Below are 14,324 nucleotides of genomic sequence, written 5' to 3'. Positions count from 1 at the left end.
ATTTAGAAACATTTTTAAATTTGAAATGAGATAGTATTTAATTATGAAATATAAAAAGAAAAAGGAACGTGGAGAAAGAAAGAAAAAGAAAAAAATTAAATTCAAAATAAAATTTTTGCTTTTTAAATAAATGTCATTAATAAAATATAATAGACATTATATTGATAGTGACCCGTAAGATTAAATATTTTATTATCATAAAAAATTAATTATATTAAATAAATATAAAAAAAATCAGTGAAACCGGTTTCATGTAAATATTTAGCTTAAACCCGCAAAAAGATAGAATATTTCTGATAGTATTTTGGTTCATTTTTATTAGTTGAGAATTAATCAAATAAAAAAATATTTTTCAATATCAACGTTTATTTATCACAAATTTGAATCGTTAATATATATAGTTTTTATATCAATAAATCATTTAATAAATCATTAGTATGAATTAATAATCTAATTATAGTTATATGATCAATTTTTATTGCGTTATCTTTGATTCACTAAAATTTTTAAAATCATCAGATTCATGTATTGATGTAAAAATATAAATCATTTAATAAATCATTAGTATGAATTAATAATCTAATTATAGTTATATGATCAATTTTTATTGCGTTATCTTTGATTCACTAAAATTTTTAAAATCATCAGATTCATGTATTGATGTAATATTTTTATTTATTTTATTATTGGAAAAGAATTATTGAATACTTAACTTTAAGAAAGATGATCGAGAAAAAAATATTTGCCTTTCCATACTTAACTTTAAGAAAGATTGATCGAGAAAAAAATATTTGCCTTTCCACATAACCAAATATAATGAGAGGGAAGTGTTAAGAATAAAACACAATTTTGCAAATAAGGATATAATATCATGCAATTAGAAGAAGAATATCATATAATTATCTGCATTTATTATGTCAAGTCTATAAGTGTCTCATATTCTCAATAAAAACAAATCAATGTAAATTTATAGACCCACATAGCAGAACTTTTAAGCTAATGAAAATTTATGGGAAAGACATCCTATAAAAATTTAATTGTTAGTATAACATTGATTTTGAGTTAAACCAGTGTTAAACCAAATTTTGATACACAAATTTAAAGGCATAATCACGTCTTAATGTGCTACTCCAAATTTAAACCAAATTAACTATTCTTTAATTCTGAATCATTGGCAACAGACTATAAATTTATTATTTAATATAAAAATTGTAACATAAAAATCTGAACAATATATACTAAAGCCAACAAATCTATCTTGCACTAAGAAAGACTATGAAATCAAAAGCTGGTAGTGCAAGGTTTATAATAATCAGCCAGATGAAATAAAATAGGAGTATAACAAAAAATACAAATAATGTGCATAGTCTTCGCATGAGGGGGTTAATATATCTACTTAATTAACTAATAGAAGGATTAAAAAAGAAACCCTTGCTTTCAAACTAATCAAGTGATCCCAGCTGAAATTAAATATTGTAAACATGAAACATTCAACTTGTTGAGACACCCCCAATCCTCAGTGCTATCTTTTGTACTCTAATTTCCTGTCCCATTCTTCATTGTAAGAGTTATCTTCCTTATGAGAGCAAGTTAACTCTCCTAAAAGCAAGTGGGTCATTGTTTCTTTGATCAACCGATTATCAGCGTATGACCAACCGAAATGTAGCATGTAGTATCACTCCTACATGTATATGTTTTAATCAAGAACTTAAAACCAATAATAAGAAGACTAAGGTGTGGGATTTGAGAGATCAATATAGACTCACCTTCATAGCTGACACCAATGGCAAAGAAGAAGCCATTTGAACATTGGAAAAAATTAGAATAATTTCTGTTACTGCAAAAGATGAGATTCAGAAACATGAGTTCAAACCATCTTTTGAAATTTGAAAACCATTACCAATCAATTACACCCACTATACCTAGAAATTAGCAACAATTTGCAAGGACAACAAAAACAATCAAACAAAAACCATAACACTACTAAGTAGATTTAAATCAACAAATACAAAGCAAACATCTTTGGAAATGATCTTGATGCACCAAACTACTCACTACAGTTGCCATTATACTGCAATCTTTAATATGTGATAGAAGCATGTGACTCATTAAATATATACATAATTGGTGGATAATGCTAAGGAGTATGTCCTGCAATTCTGCATAAGGAGAAAGTTGTATGATAACTTTTATAGTAGCCAAGTCTTATGTTTTTCAAAAGGGATAATGAAGGAGTTTCATCAGGATGTTGGACCTGGAAGCCCTCACTTAGGGTAAGAGTGGGTTCTAAATGATCTAAATGATCTCCATATTAACTTATCTACGATTCGCCGTCTGAAACAAACCTGAGATAAGAATTTTAGCAGAGTTGTAACTACACGAAATTGATGATGTCGTTTAACTCTGGAAACGCCTCCCAGAATGACACCCTCCAACGAAAACCAGCCAACACTGAACTAAACTCGGCAGACAGCGCATTACCAAATCAGCCCTGCAAGAAACAGCTGCAACAAAAGTGAAGGCAACCTTGTCCATTAAAGTGCATTAAATAGTTTTTAAAGAAAACGAATTACTAACATTCAAATTGAATTATTAACATTCAAAATATATATGGTTACCAAATGAAAGGCAATTAAGAGACAACATGTATCAATTTGTATTTGTTAAACCCGAGGTAAATTTATAAATTGTTTTCTCAACAATTTCAAAACATGTTTGGGGAATATGCAGCCCACTGTTTTGAGGTCCTTACGAAAATTTAGTTAGAGACATTGCAGTCTGACCAAATCAGTCGTATCTTTAGGATCTCTAGCCACAAGCACTGAACATTTAGGATTAGCCTCTACGTCCTGTAAAGTGCAGAAAAGGAACTATACTATTTTGGCAATGGAAGCAATCTTTTAAGTAGTGTGTGGCACAAAAGGTGTTTTCGTGAGGTCTTACCGAATGTCGGAGCACGAGTATATTCCACATCTTTCTAATAATAAAGAAACAAACTAAAGTTCAGATCTAGCAAATCAAATACAATACAAAATGTTGAAAATCACATGATTCAACGAAAAAACATAACTTGGCAAAACTCATCAAGGTTGAAAATCCTAACTCGGCAAAACTCACCCGATTTGAACGTAGTGGAATATCATTGAAAAGCATTCTGCAAAAATCAAAATAAAAAGCTATTTCATAATCTAAAATAAATTACTAAAAATAAAATAGATATGAAGTACAAAATCAACCGTCTTTGCAGGAAAATGGAAAACATGATAGATCTGGAATTGGAACCTAAAGAGGTGGCGGCGGCAGAGCTAGGGTTTGAAGGGATAAAGAGAGAGAACATAGAAAACAAAAAATCAGAAGCATGGAAAAAATAAAAACCCCATAACACATACCTGTAGATCCTATTTCATCTTCATCAGTTTTTCCTTTGTATGATTTCCTTTAAATCTGCAAGGTTAAACCAAATTAATGTTTTAGATCTGGATCTATTTGCTTCAAGAAAACAATAAATTTTTAGAGTAAAATGGAATCTTGGTGAGTAGTGACTGTCGGAAAGGAGATACGGTGGTAGAAAGCGTGATCGCTCGGAAAAGGAGAGAAAAGAAAGAGAAGAAGAATGTGGTGGAGAGAGGAAGAGAAGAAGGGGAAATGGAATCATAGAAAAATACGGTATTTGACCAATGAGAGGTTGACAGTGTGGTATGTTGCTTTTGGGAGGGAAACGAAAATTGGAAAAGATAACTTATGGTAGTACATAACTTTTTAGGTTTTTGACCAATTGACCAATGACAAGCATACAATTGGCATGGATGAATTTTTATTTTGTTAATTACTTATATAGCCTTTTGGTAGTGTAAAGAATAATTGATGGAAGGGTAAGATAGTAAGTTTGGGCAACATTATAGTATTGGGTAGATAGTTGACAAGACAAATCAATTTCTATTGTTAATAAAGTGACTATCATTTACAACTAGATATATAAATCAATTTCTATTATTAATAAAGTGATTATCTGAAGAGACTTAGGTTCGAGACCATATTGATACAAATTTTATATTTTTTATTTTAAATTTAGAATTATTTAAGATTAACCACATGAGCCTGAGTTCAACTCCTTATAAGAAACAATTTTGACTTTTTTATATTATTAATTTATAATTGTTTAAAACTGAAATTAAAAATAAAAATTTAAAAATGAAAATAAATTAAAATTCAACGTGGCAATCCAGTCACGGTTTAAAACTAGGAAAAAACATGTTTGAAAAAAATATTAACAGAAAGACTTATATGATCCGGTTAAATTTTATAAGGGATTAAATTGAGTCTATTTTATTGTGAAAGACTAATTTAACATGAGGACCAAAATGGGTCTTCACTCAAAATGTTTTTGGTAGAACCGCAAATGGCATATGTCGTCATTACAACAGAAATGATCAAGAGCAGCAATATGGAAGCAATCAATAACCTTAAATAATGTTTCGGTTACACTAGACAAAGATTTCTCATCTTCAACATCACATACATTACCAACCTTAAACTTAAAACATGATAAAATAAAAACCAAAACCATTACGCAATTAATCTTTTAACTTATTTGAATGAGATGCTAATTAAGGGGTTTATTTTAATTTAATTATGAAAAAAAATACTAACAATAGTATAAAATTAGACTGTCATTCAACATGTCAAGTGATATTTTTAAATAAATTGTGAGACATAATTAATTGATGTATTTTTATATTAGATGATATTATAAAACTATTTTATATTATCAATGTACTACCTTTAAATTCTTTAATCATTTAGTCTCAGTTCGAACACATTTTAAAATTTAAATACATAGCAATATTAAAAAAAAATTGCCTTATTTATAATCTCGTCGATTTTTAATTTTTGTTCATAAAGCTTTTCTAACTTACTTTTGTTGTTCCTTATTACAAGATTTTTTACCAAAATTTAAATTGTTAAAAAAATTCATTTTAATTAATAATATATTTATCAAAAATCTATTATTTTTACTTACTTATTCCTACAAATATTAATTTTAAAAAATATATAATTTATGTTTTAATGATATTTTCATTAAATTAAATGTATAAAAACTATCATTATTTGTAATATTTATTTATATTAATGCATTAATATAATTAAGTTGTTAATATTTATAAATTAATAATTGTTTTAAAAAAATGATATTTTCAATAAACTATTTTTGTAAAGAAATAGTTTATACTTATTCAATTTTGATAAAAATCTTATTTAACAAAATTATAAATGAAAGTTAAAAAAACAAAAATGAAAAATGAAAAAGTAATCGAATTTCTTATTATATTTTTTAAAACTACTTAAATATCTTTTATAAAGAATAATTAGAGTGACTCAAGTCAACTTATATGTGATAATTGAAATAAATATATGTAAGTTTCAATTATCAATTTGTAATTCAATTCATAGTAGTCATATTTCCTTATAATATATAATGTAAATAAATTATAGACTTACAAATCAATCAATGGTTTTTATTTAAAAGAATATAAACAAATATTATAATAACCAAGATCAAGAAACAAATTATAATTATGAACGTTTCTGATAGAATTTCTAATGAGATTTGTAGTCGCAATAGAAATGATGAGGAGAAGCATTATCAAAGCAATTAAGACCATAATGTTTCAGTTAAATGAGACAAAAGATTTCTCATCTTCAACATCACATACATTACCAACCCTAAATTTAAAACATGATAAAATAAAAACCAAAACCATTACGCAATCTATTATTTAATCTTTATTATATAGTTTATGTAGTCATAAAGCATAAACCAATAGCTACTGATTTTAAACTAAGCACTAATAATAGTTTAATGCTTAGTGGAGATGGTATATTCTTACTTAATTATATCATTATGTTTTGAAGAATTAGTGCTGCAAGTTTGGTTCCAAAACTTTATTAGTTTGAAAGATCTAATCAAGTTCTAATTGCGGAATAATTAATAGTACTACATGGCTGTCATGTACGAAAAATTGCTTGACTTAATAATACATATATGATATATGTATGCTTTCCTTTTAATTTTTTAGTTTATTTTTTAAACAGCAAAAAGGTCATATCCTTCCCTTTCAATTAATCAATGAAAATAAGAGAGGAGCCTAACTTCTAGACATATCTATTAATTGTTTAATCCATTGCATCCTTTATACTTCAAAAATTAGGATTTTACTCAACACTAAAGCACAATAATTAAAAATAAAAAAAAATATATTAATACTTGATATTGTTTTTACAACTTTATCTTATATAAAAAAAAATAAAAATTGGACATGTGTGTTTTGGGAATCTAGTTGGATTGGATATCTAGTTTTAAAAGAAGTTTTTTATGAAACTTATGCAATCAGCTTAATGAAAGCGAAGAAGGTGGGAGAAATGGGAAGGTGGGTTGATGATGAATGGGTGTGGGGGGATTATGGCATCGAGACATACCTTCTCGTCGGGGATATTGCGAGCTCTATGCAGCAGCTGTGTGTGTTGATTGGTGCGACTGTTCCGACAAAGGAGCGGTTGGACAAGGTTTTTTGGAGACCTAACTTGATATCGGGTTATACCACCAAAGATGGGTATAATTTGGTGGCTGACACAAACTATTCCGTGTTTTTTGAAGATGGCGGTGCCAAAGCGTTTAACATTAATTGGTATACTGAGGTGCCTTTTAGTGTTATAGCTTTTATATAGAGGTGTTTCTTAAACAGAATCCCGACAAAAGATTTGCTTATTTGTAGAGGTATCCATTTGTCCCCTTCTGATTTTAATTGAGTGTTCTGTTCGGAGATGGAGGAGTCCTTTAATCATTTTATGTTTCAATGTCCGTTTTCGATACTGGTTTGGAACAAGATTGCGGCTTGGGTAGGACTGGTTCAGGAACCTGTTGAGAATCCTGGAAAAACTTTCTGTTATGGGGTGATAGTATGAGGAAACTCAGAGTTACAAGGAGAAAGGCTGGAATTTTTTGGATGGCGGTGGTCTGGGGAATTTGGAACTTAAGAAATGACATCATTTTTAATAGTGGAAGTTGCAATGTTAACGATCTCATTTGGAATATTAAGTTGAAGGTTTAGAAGTGGTCGTTCTTTGGAGAAATTGCTTATTCCAAGTATAACTTTTACGATAATGGCCATGCATTTACTCTAAAAAAATTACATGATTCATGGAATACATCATCAAACATCATGTACAGACACACCCCAAAAAAATTACATAGTTGAAGCACAATAACCTTATAAGGATGATATGTGCCATCTTCTTTCAATCAAACTGCGTAGACATTTTTGGGCTTATTCCCTTTCTCGTGTTATTTTTATCATCAATAGACGACCTTCTAAATTATTGCATTATAAAAATCCATTTTTAATTTGTTCTTTCATATTAATCGAGATTATACAAATATGAAAATTTTTGGATGCTTAGTTTATGGTTCTAGTTCCAAAAGAAATTATACCAAATTTAAATTCAAATCAGGGAACCTAAACCTATATATTATCCAACTGATGACATGCCTCTAAAATACCTAGACACTAACAATTCTATTCAACACACTTTACCCTCCATTCCATCCAATGTATCCATAACCACAACTTTTACATTACAAGCATCCCATGGCATTAAAATTTAACTCCTCCCACCTTTAAGAAAATCCAGTAAAATATCCAAGTTATTAACATATTTCAACATTACCATTACATAATGATTCAAGGCAAAAATATTCCTCACTCTTCTACTGAAAATGGTAACACTTAATATCCCTTATCAACTTTCATTTCCTATGATAAATCATCTAGAAATCATAAGACGTTAACTTTAAATTATCCTCCACCACTAAACAACTTCATATTCTTGTGTTATACTTGATCTCAATAGGCAATAAGCTGTCAATAATGAACACAAGTTTTTTTCGGGCAATAAAACTTGGGATTTAACTACTCTTCCCCTAACAAAAAATCCATTGATTATAAATGAATTTAAAACTAAGTCTTCTAGTCAATGACACCATAGAAATATATAAGGAACATCTTGTTCTACAGGGTTCAACCAAACAAAAGGAATAAACTATCATGAAACATTCAATCCAATTACAAAGATGACAACCATTGGACTTATTTTATCTGTAGCATCCTCTCAGAATTGGTACTTACACGAACTTGGCATAAACACTGTATTACAAGTGGTATAGCCATCTTAGAGAAGATGAAAGGAAAAGATTTTGAATGAAAGTATTTTCCCGCTTTTTCATTATTCAGAATTAGCAAGTGTTTTACAATGTATATAAAATCCAATGGGCTTGACTAACATAACCCTAAGGCCTAAAAGAGAAAATATAAAGTCCAACAGTGCTATGTATCTAATATCCCCATAAAGTTGAGGGTAGATGAAATTTCAGGACGAGTGTTTAGGAGGTAAAGGAGTTGTCCAACGAGTCTGCGGTATATTGAAGGATCAGGTTAAGGAGTTCTATCAGTGGTTTTCAGTCTAGTGTCACGTGCCATTAGTGTTGAAACAGGTTTGCAACCAAGTCGACCTGTTTGAGAGAGAAGGTCCAGAGTATATTTTCGTTGGTTGATGTTGGTACCAGATTTGCTTCTTGTGACCTCAATACCTAGAAAATATTTCAAAGTTCCAAGGTCTTTGATATGGAAATGATGATGAAGAAGTTGTTTTGTTTGATTAATGATGTTGATATTGGTACCTACAATAAGGAAATCGTCAACGTATATAAGGATGAAAGTAAAATTATTATGGGATTGATGGATAAATAAGGAATGATCTGAAGAACATTATTTGAATTTATTGGCCAAAAGTACTTTGGATAGTTTTTCAAACCAGAGTCTGCTAGAGTGTTTTAATCCATATATGATTTTGACAGTTTGTAGACCTGATTAGGATAGGAGGGTGTAATGCCTTTACGAAGAGACATATACACTTCCTAATCCAAATCACTATATAGGAAGGCCGTGTGAACGTTTAGTTGATAAAGATGCACATTTAAAGATGATGCAAGAGCAAGAATGAGTCTTACAGTGGTTAGTTTAATGACAAGTGAGTAAGTGTCAAAGAAATCAATACCTTGTACTTGATTGAAACCTTGAGCAACTAACCTTGCTTTGTGTCTTTCTAACGTTCCATCAGAGCGGAACTTTGTTTTGTAAACTATTTACAACCTTTGCATTTCTTACCTGGTGTTTACGGTGATTTCCGATAAACAACCGCTAGTCCTCCAAACTATAAATATACTTTGGTTACTCGCATGATCGACTAGATTGATCCTAGGACATAGTCAAAGAGTTGTCTTTCAAGATAATTTGGTTCATATTCGTTGGTCTTTTGTTTCGCTTCGAAAACTTGGTTATGGTATAAACGTGTAAATAACTTGAGAAATAAACTAACAAAGTACACAACTGGAAATAAACTGGTTATAAACGTGAAAAGAACTTTGACGAAGATGTAAAAGAAATGTAAATTTCAGAAATGTAAAGTGCAAGAATGTAACAACTTGTCGGAAGAAATAAAGACACTTGAATCAAAAGAAAGACTAGACGAAAAAGTAAAGGAAATTTAAAGACATTTCGATTCTGTAAATAGAAATACAAACATATTTAAAGTGTGGTGTCATACGTACATTTCTCAGCGAACTCTTTCTCTTAACACTTGATACTTGAGTGATTTATGAGTGATTTGTACAAAATGAACACCCTGAATCCTGATACTAAGACCCTTATTTATACTAATTCGGCCCTAACGGTCCTACACTAACGAAATGCCACGTTGCCTACATGTATGCGTTTCGAATCCCTGGGGCGCCATCTGTCCTCATTAGGTTACACAGAATATTTCGAAATTCAAATCCTCCCGCCTGAATCCTCTTTCGATGCGTGGCAACGTGTTCTTTAGTGAGAATGCAACAAAATACTTCAAGTTTCAGTACTCTCGTATTTCAGAAGGACACTTAAGTCTTGAAGACAACATATCTCAATTCAGCTTCGATTTCAGGCATCTTCACCATAAACAACATTCTCAGAAATGGCCATTGAAAGCCATTTTTTCTTCGAACCCTAATCCTTCGAGAAGCATATTCTCCAGTCGAAATCTCCAGCTAACACCTGGAGACAAAGTTGTGAATATCCAAGTTTTGTTGTTGGTGAAAGCCTGAATTTCATAATTCATAGCTTATGGCACATATAGGGGATGAATCAGTATAAGGTTGAATGGGAATCTTGTGAAGGATGTAAAGATTATGAAGTTGTGTCACAGGTCCAATCATCGCCTTGGTATACACATCCTGAATTTTACAGGATTTGTGTAAGAAATATATGTTATACTGATGAGTGTTGCAAAGTTTTGAAATAGAAATAAGATTAAATCTAAATTCAGGTATATTAAAAATGCATTGCAGATGAAAACAATTTTCAAAACTAACAGTACCGCAAAATTTAGCATATAGGAAAATTCTATTAGGTAAGTGAATGGAAATAGGGTTTATATAAGTTATGTCAGAAAAACAATGAATATATGGACAAACATGGTGTGAAGCACCAGAATCTAATATCCATATGGAAGGATTATTAAACATACTACATGTTTGTACAATACCAGAAATCAAAGCTTTATCAGGAATGTTAGCCTTGTCATCTCTAGATTGTTGATTGTCTTTTCTGGATTGTTGAGGGAGAAGGAGCAAATGTTGGTAATCTTCCTTGAAGATACCTATGTCCTTGATATGGGGTTTGGAAGCTTTAGTATCATAGGCATTCTTGGCATTGTTATTTATGTAGCCGGGTAGGAAACCATGCTTGAAATAGCATGTATCGATGGTATGATTATTTTATAGCAATTGGTGCATAACGTGGGGGTCTTCAAAGTACCTTTGGGTTTACCTCGTGTATTAGATCTATTTGCAACAAGAATGGCTGAGAATGGCGAAGCGGATGCAGGGATGATTTTTTGTTGAGCAATGAGAGAGTAAACACGACTAATGCTAGGAAGAGGGTCAAGCAAGAGAATTTGCGTGCAAATGTTGTGATAGTGTCATACCCCAAAATTTACCCGATGCGATTCCCGTTTCAATTTATTAAGGGCGTTAAAAATTAGGAGCCATAGGGTTTAATATACCTATTATTAAACTCGCTCTCCTATAAAATTCCCGTATAAATTGGTTTAAAATAAAATAAGGGCATGAATAGCAAATCTTTCTTAATAACACTAGGCCCATTCACATTTAACCTTTTATAAATATTGATTTTTTTTCTCTCTTCTAAAAAAAAGAAAATTAATATTTATTTAAAGTTTTTTAAAATTAATATGTTAATATTAATCGTTTTTAAGGTTATCATGTTGATTTTAACATTTTACTATCCTTTTTAATATTATTACTATTAATCTTGTTGTTATTAGTTTTAGTATTATTAATTGTCATTATTAATATTAGATAAGTATTAGCAATTATTATTATTATTATCTTTAATATAAGTGTATTAGGTGATTAATCAATTAAGGGGATAATGGAGTAATTTGCGTTTGGGCAAAAAATGAGTCAACAGCAAAGTGGGTCGGATTTGGATCACACAGGTGCCAGGTTGGATCAGGTTTGGACCGGGTCATAACCGACCCGGATCCTGTTCACTTTCTCCCTCCCTCACGCGTAAACTCCAGCTTCCACCTCCAGCGGCGCCGCCCCACACAAACCCTAATCTAATCAAGATCCAGGCCCAAGCTCAATCAAATTTTCAGTAAAACATAATCAAATCTTCAGAACGAATCAAAGACGAAATCAAATCCAAATTAAACATAAACGAAATGGGAAATATTTTATTGAATCAATTACAATTACAAATTGAATCAATTATAATCTGAATCAATACAAATCAAACTAATTGAATCTTAATCTATAATTTCCTAAAACGAATCTAACCTAGCCTATAAGAACTAAACGAAGAAACAGAAGAAAGGGTCGAAGAATTTTTGGGAAGCCGCCGCAAACGAACTCTGAGATAAATCTTCACCAAGTTCTTCTTCATACCTGCAAAGACACAAAGAAGGAGGGATTAGGGCTCGGAGCTTACACGTTCCTACCTTCAAGACAGAAAAGGTAAACACCAGTTCACTTAGCTTTCACGTCTATGCCTTGAATCGCGTCTGTATATGAATTTCGGGGCTGATTTGAGTAAGTTAGGGTTAGGGTTCATCTACCTAAGGGTTAAGGTTCGTAGGGTTAGGGTTCGTATTGTTGGATTTCTGGATTTATATGAACGAGGGGGTTGGAGGGGATGAAGATCGTAAAGATCTTCATCGATTTGGGGAATTCTGGGTTGGGGTGTATGAATGTTTGAGTTTGCCGGTTGAATATTCAACCGGAAACTGGGTTTTGGTGGTGGTTGAGGGGTGTTTTGTGGCGGCTCACGGTGGGCTTCTGGGGTTTGGTTTAAGAAAGGTGAGAGAGCGGGAGAGCGAGAGAAGGAAGAGAGAGAAAAAGAAACGAAAAAAGGGAAGGGAACTAGAGGGGCGTCGTTTTGTATTACGTGAGGTGTCATCAGATGATGACAAGTGGCCCTCCCATGGCCACTTGTCTGCAATACTGGACATGATCCAGTATGCCATCTATGCCATGCGCCCTCAATACCAACGCATGCAGACCGTCCGATCAATCTAAGCTCAGATCCAACGTTCCACATTCTATAGCCTATCTTAACACCATGCGCCTGCGCGATACCGGATCTAACGGGTCCCTTGCCATATTGGGCCTAAACCTTTGTTGTTAACACACTCCAAGGTACTACCCCTTAGAAAATCTACACCCCCCCTTGCGTAAATGTAAAAAAACCCTCGTGGGCCTAAAGCCTCACTATTAACACCCCCAGAATTGCTGCCCTTCAATAAAAATACACCCCCTGCCTTCAAAAAATAAATTTAATTAATTTTCTAAAATTTGTTAATTGTTTTTTTTCATAACTAATTAATTAAATTTCTGAAAGTTGCTTAATTAATTTTATTAATAACTTAATTTCTCCTCGAACCGACTAAATCCATTAGTCGTATTAGACGAGAAATAAATTGTTCTGATTAATTTATGATCTAATTACTCTTATCAATTCTCTCATCGACCCGACTGAAGCTATCAGTCGCTTTAGACGAGAGATAAAATACACGAATTAAAATACATTTTAATTTGTTGCCCGCGATGATCAATCTATCGATCTGAGCAATCAGCAATGCCCGTAATCCGTTAGCTATACTGACCAAACCTATTGGTCACCGCATCTAACGGTGCCAAATCAAATCAGGGTTGTACGCCAACCTCAAAACACTTTTCCACATTCAAACAAATTTCAAAACTACGACAGGCCACTCAAAAAGCCTTTAAACAATTTCAAACCACAAATTCTAATTCTAAGGCGTACAACCCTGTGCCCGAACTACGTTGACTCTGATCCTCCATAAGGAGGTACGTAGGCACTTGGTAACAAGGCGAGTCTCCCCCCTTAAAATTTCAATTCATTTTAAATCTTATATTTTTACCCTTTTCAATTCATTAGCTATAAACCTCATAATGCCATAAATCTTATCTTTACAATGTTAGCCTTTAGGAAAGGGTTGAGGGTGCCTAACACCTTCCCTCAACCTGATTATAATAACTTACCCTGAATCTCAATTCTGCGTAGGGTTTCCTATTCGCCCTTCAGAATAGGTGGCGACTCTAAAAGTCTAAATTTTTAGGGCAGGTTGCTACAGCTGGCGACTCTGCTGGGGAATAACACTATAGGTTAATTATTATGCTCCTAAGGTTTGAGAGGGTTTAGGTTTGTGGGTTGTGGTTTAGGCTTTGGCGCATTTTAGGGTTTGGCAAACTTGCCACTTTTAGAGTTTGGGGGAAGGTTTATCTTTTAATAATAAATTTTTTAATTCTTTATTTATTTATTTATTGTTTTTTTTTATTAAATGTTTATTTGCCATATTTGCATTAAATGTTAATTGTTATATAATTTGCATTGTTGGGTATATTTTACTGCTGTTAAGCCTAAGCGTGGGGATTATAATAATGACCAGAGGGGAACTACATCGCCTACGAGTCTTATTATAACTCCACTCAGAGTGGATTAAATACTCGGAAAGGTCTGATACGAGGCTCGACCTTGTTGAGGGCTGGACTGGGTATTTAGCTGATCTCTCTGGGAACCAACCCCTAAAATTCGAACCTCATGGACCAATGAGTTGTTCTAAAATCCAAAGAGACAAAAAGTCTCGGCGGCTACGAATGATCCCATGAGACCTTCTAGAACTTTCCC

General features: G+C 32.1%; 1 long non-coding RNA gene across 1 annotated transcript; it reads right to left on the bottom strand.

Moving 5' to 3' along the window:
- Positions 1–1,133: 1,133 nt before the first annotated feature.
- LOC131599746 (uncharacterized) lies at positions 1,134–3,741 on the bottom strand. Its single transcript, XR_009282898.1, has 5 exons — positions 3,390–3,741; positions 3,118–3,154; positions 2,346–2,504; positions 1,767–1,837; positions 1,134–1,681 (listed from the first exon to the last, which is right to left on the bottom strand). It is a non-coding gene; the product is annotated as an uncharacterized LOC131599746 (long non-coding RNA).
- Between the last annotated feature and the right edge of the window lie 10,583 nt (positions 3,742–14,324).

This window comes from Vicia villosa, linkage group LG4 (genome assembly GCF_029867415.1).
Source record: "Vicia villosa cultivar HV-30 ecotype Madison, WI linkage group LG4, Vvil1.0, whole genome shotgun sequence".
Taxonomy (NCBI): domain Eukaryota; kingdom Viridiplantae; phylum Streptophyta; class Magnoliopsida; order Fabales; family Fabaceae; genus Vicia; species Vicia villosa.
Note: the sequence above shows the minus strand (reverse complement) of the source record. Positions and strands in the feature narration are given on the sequence as shown.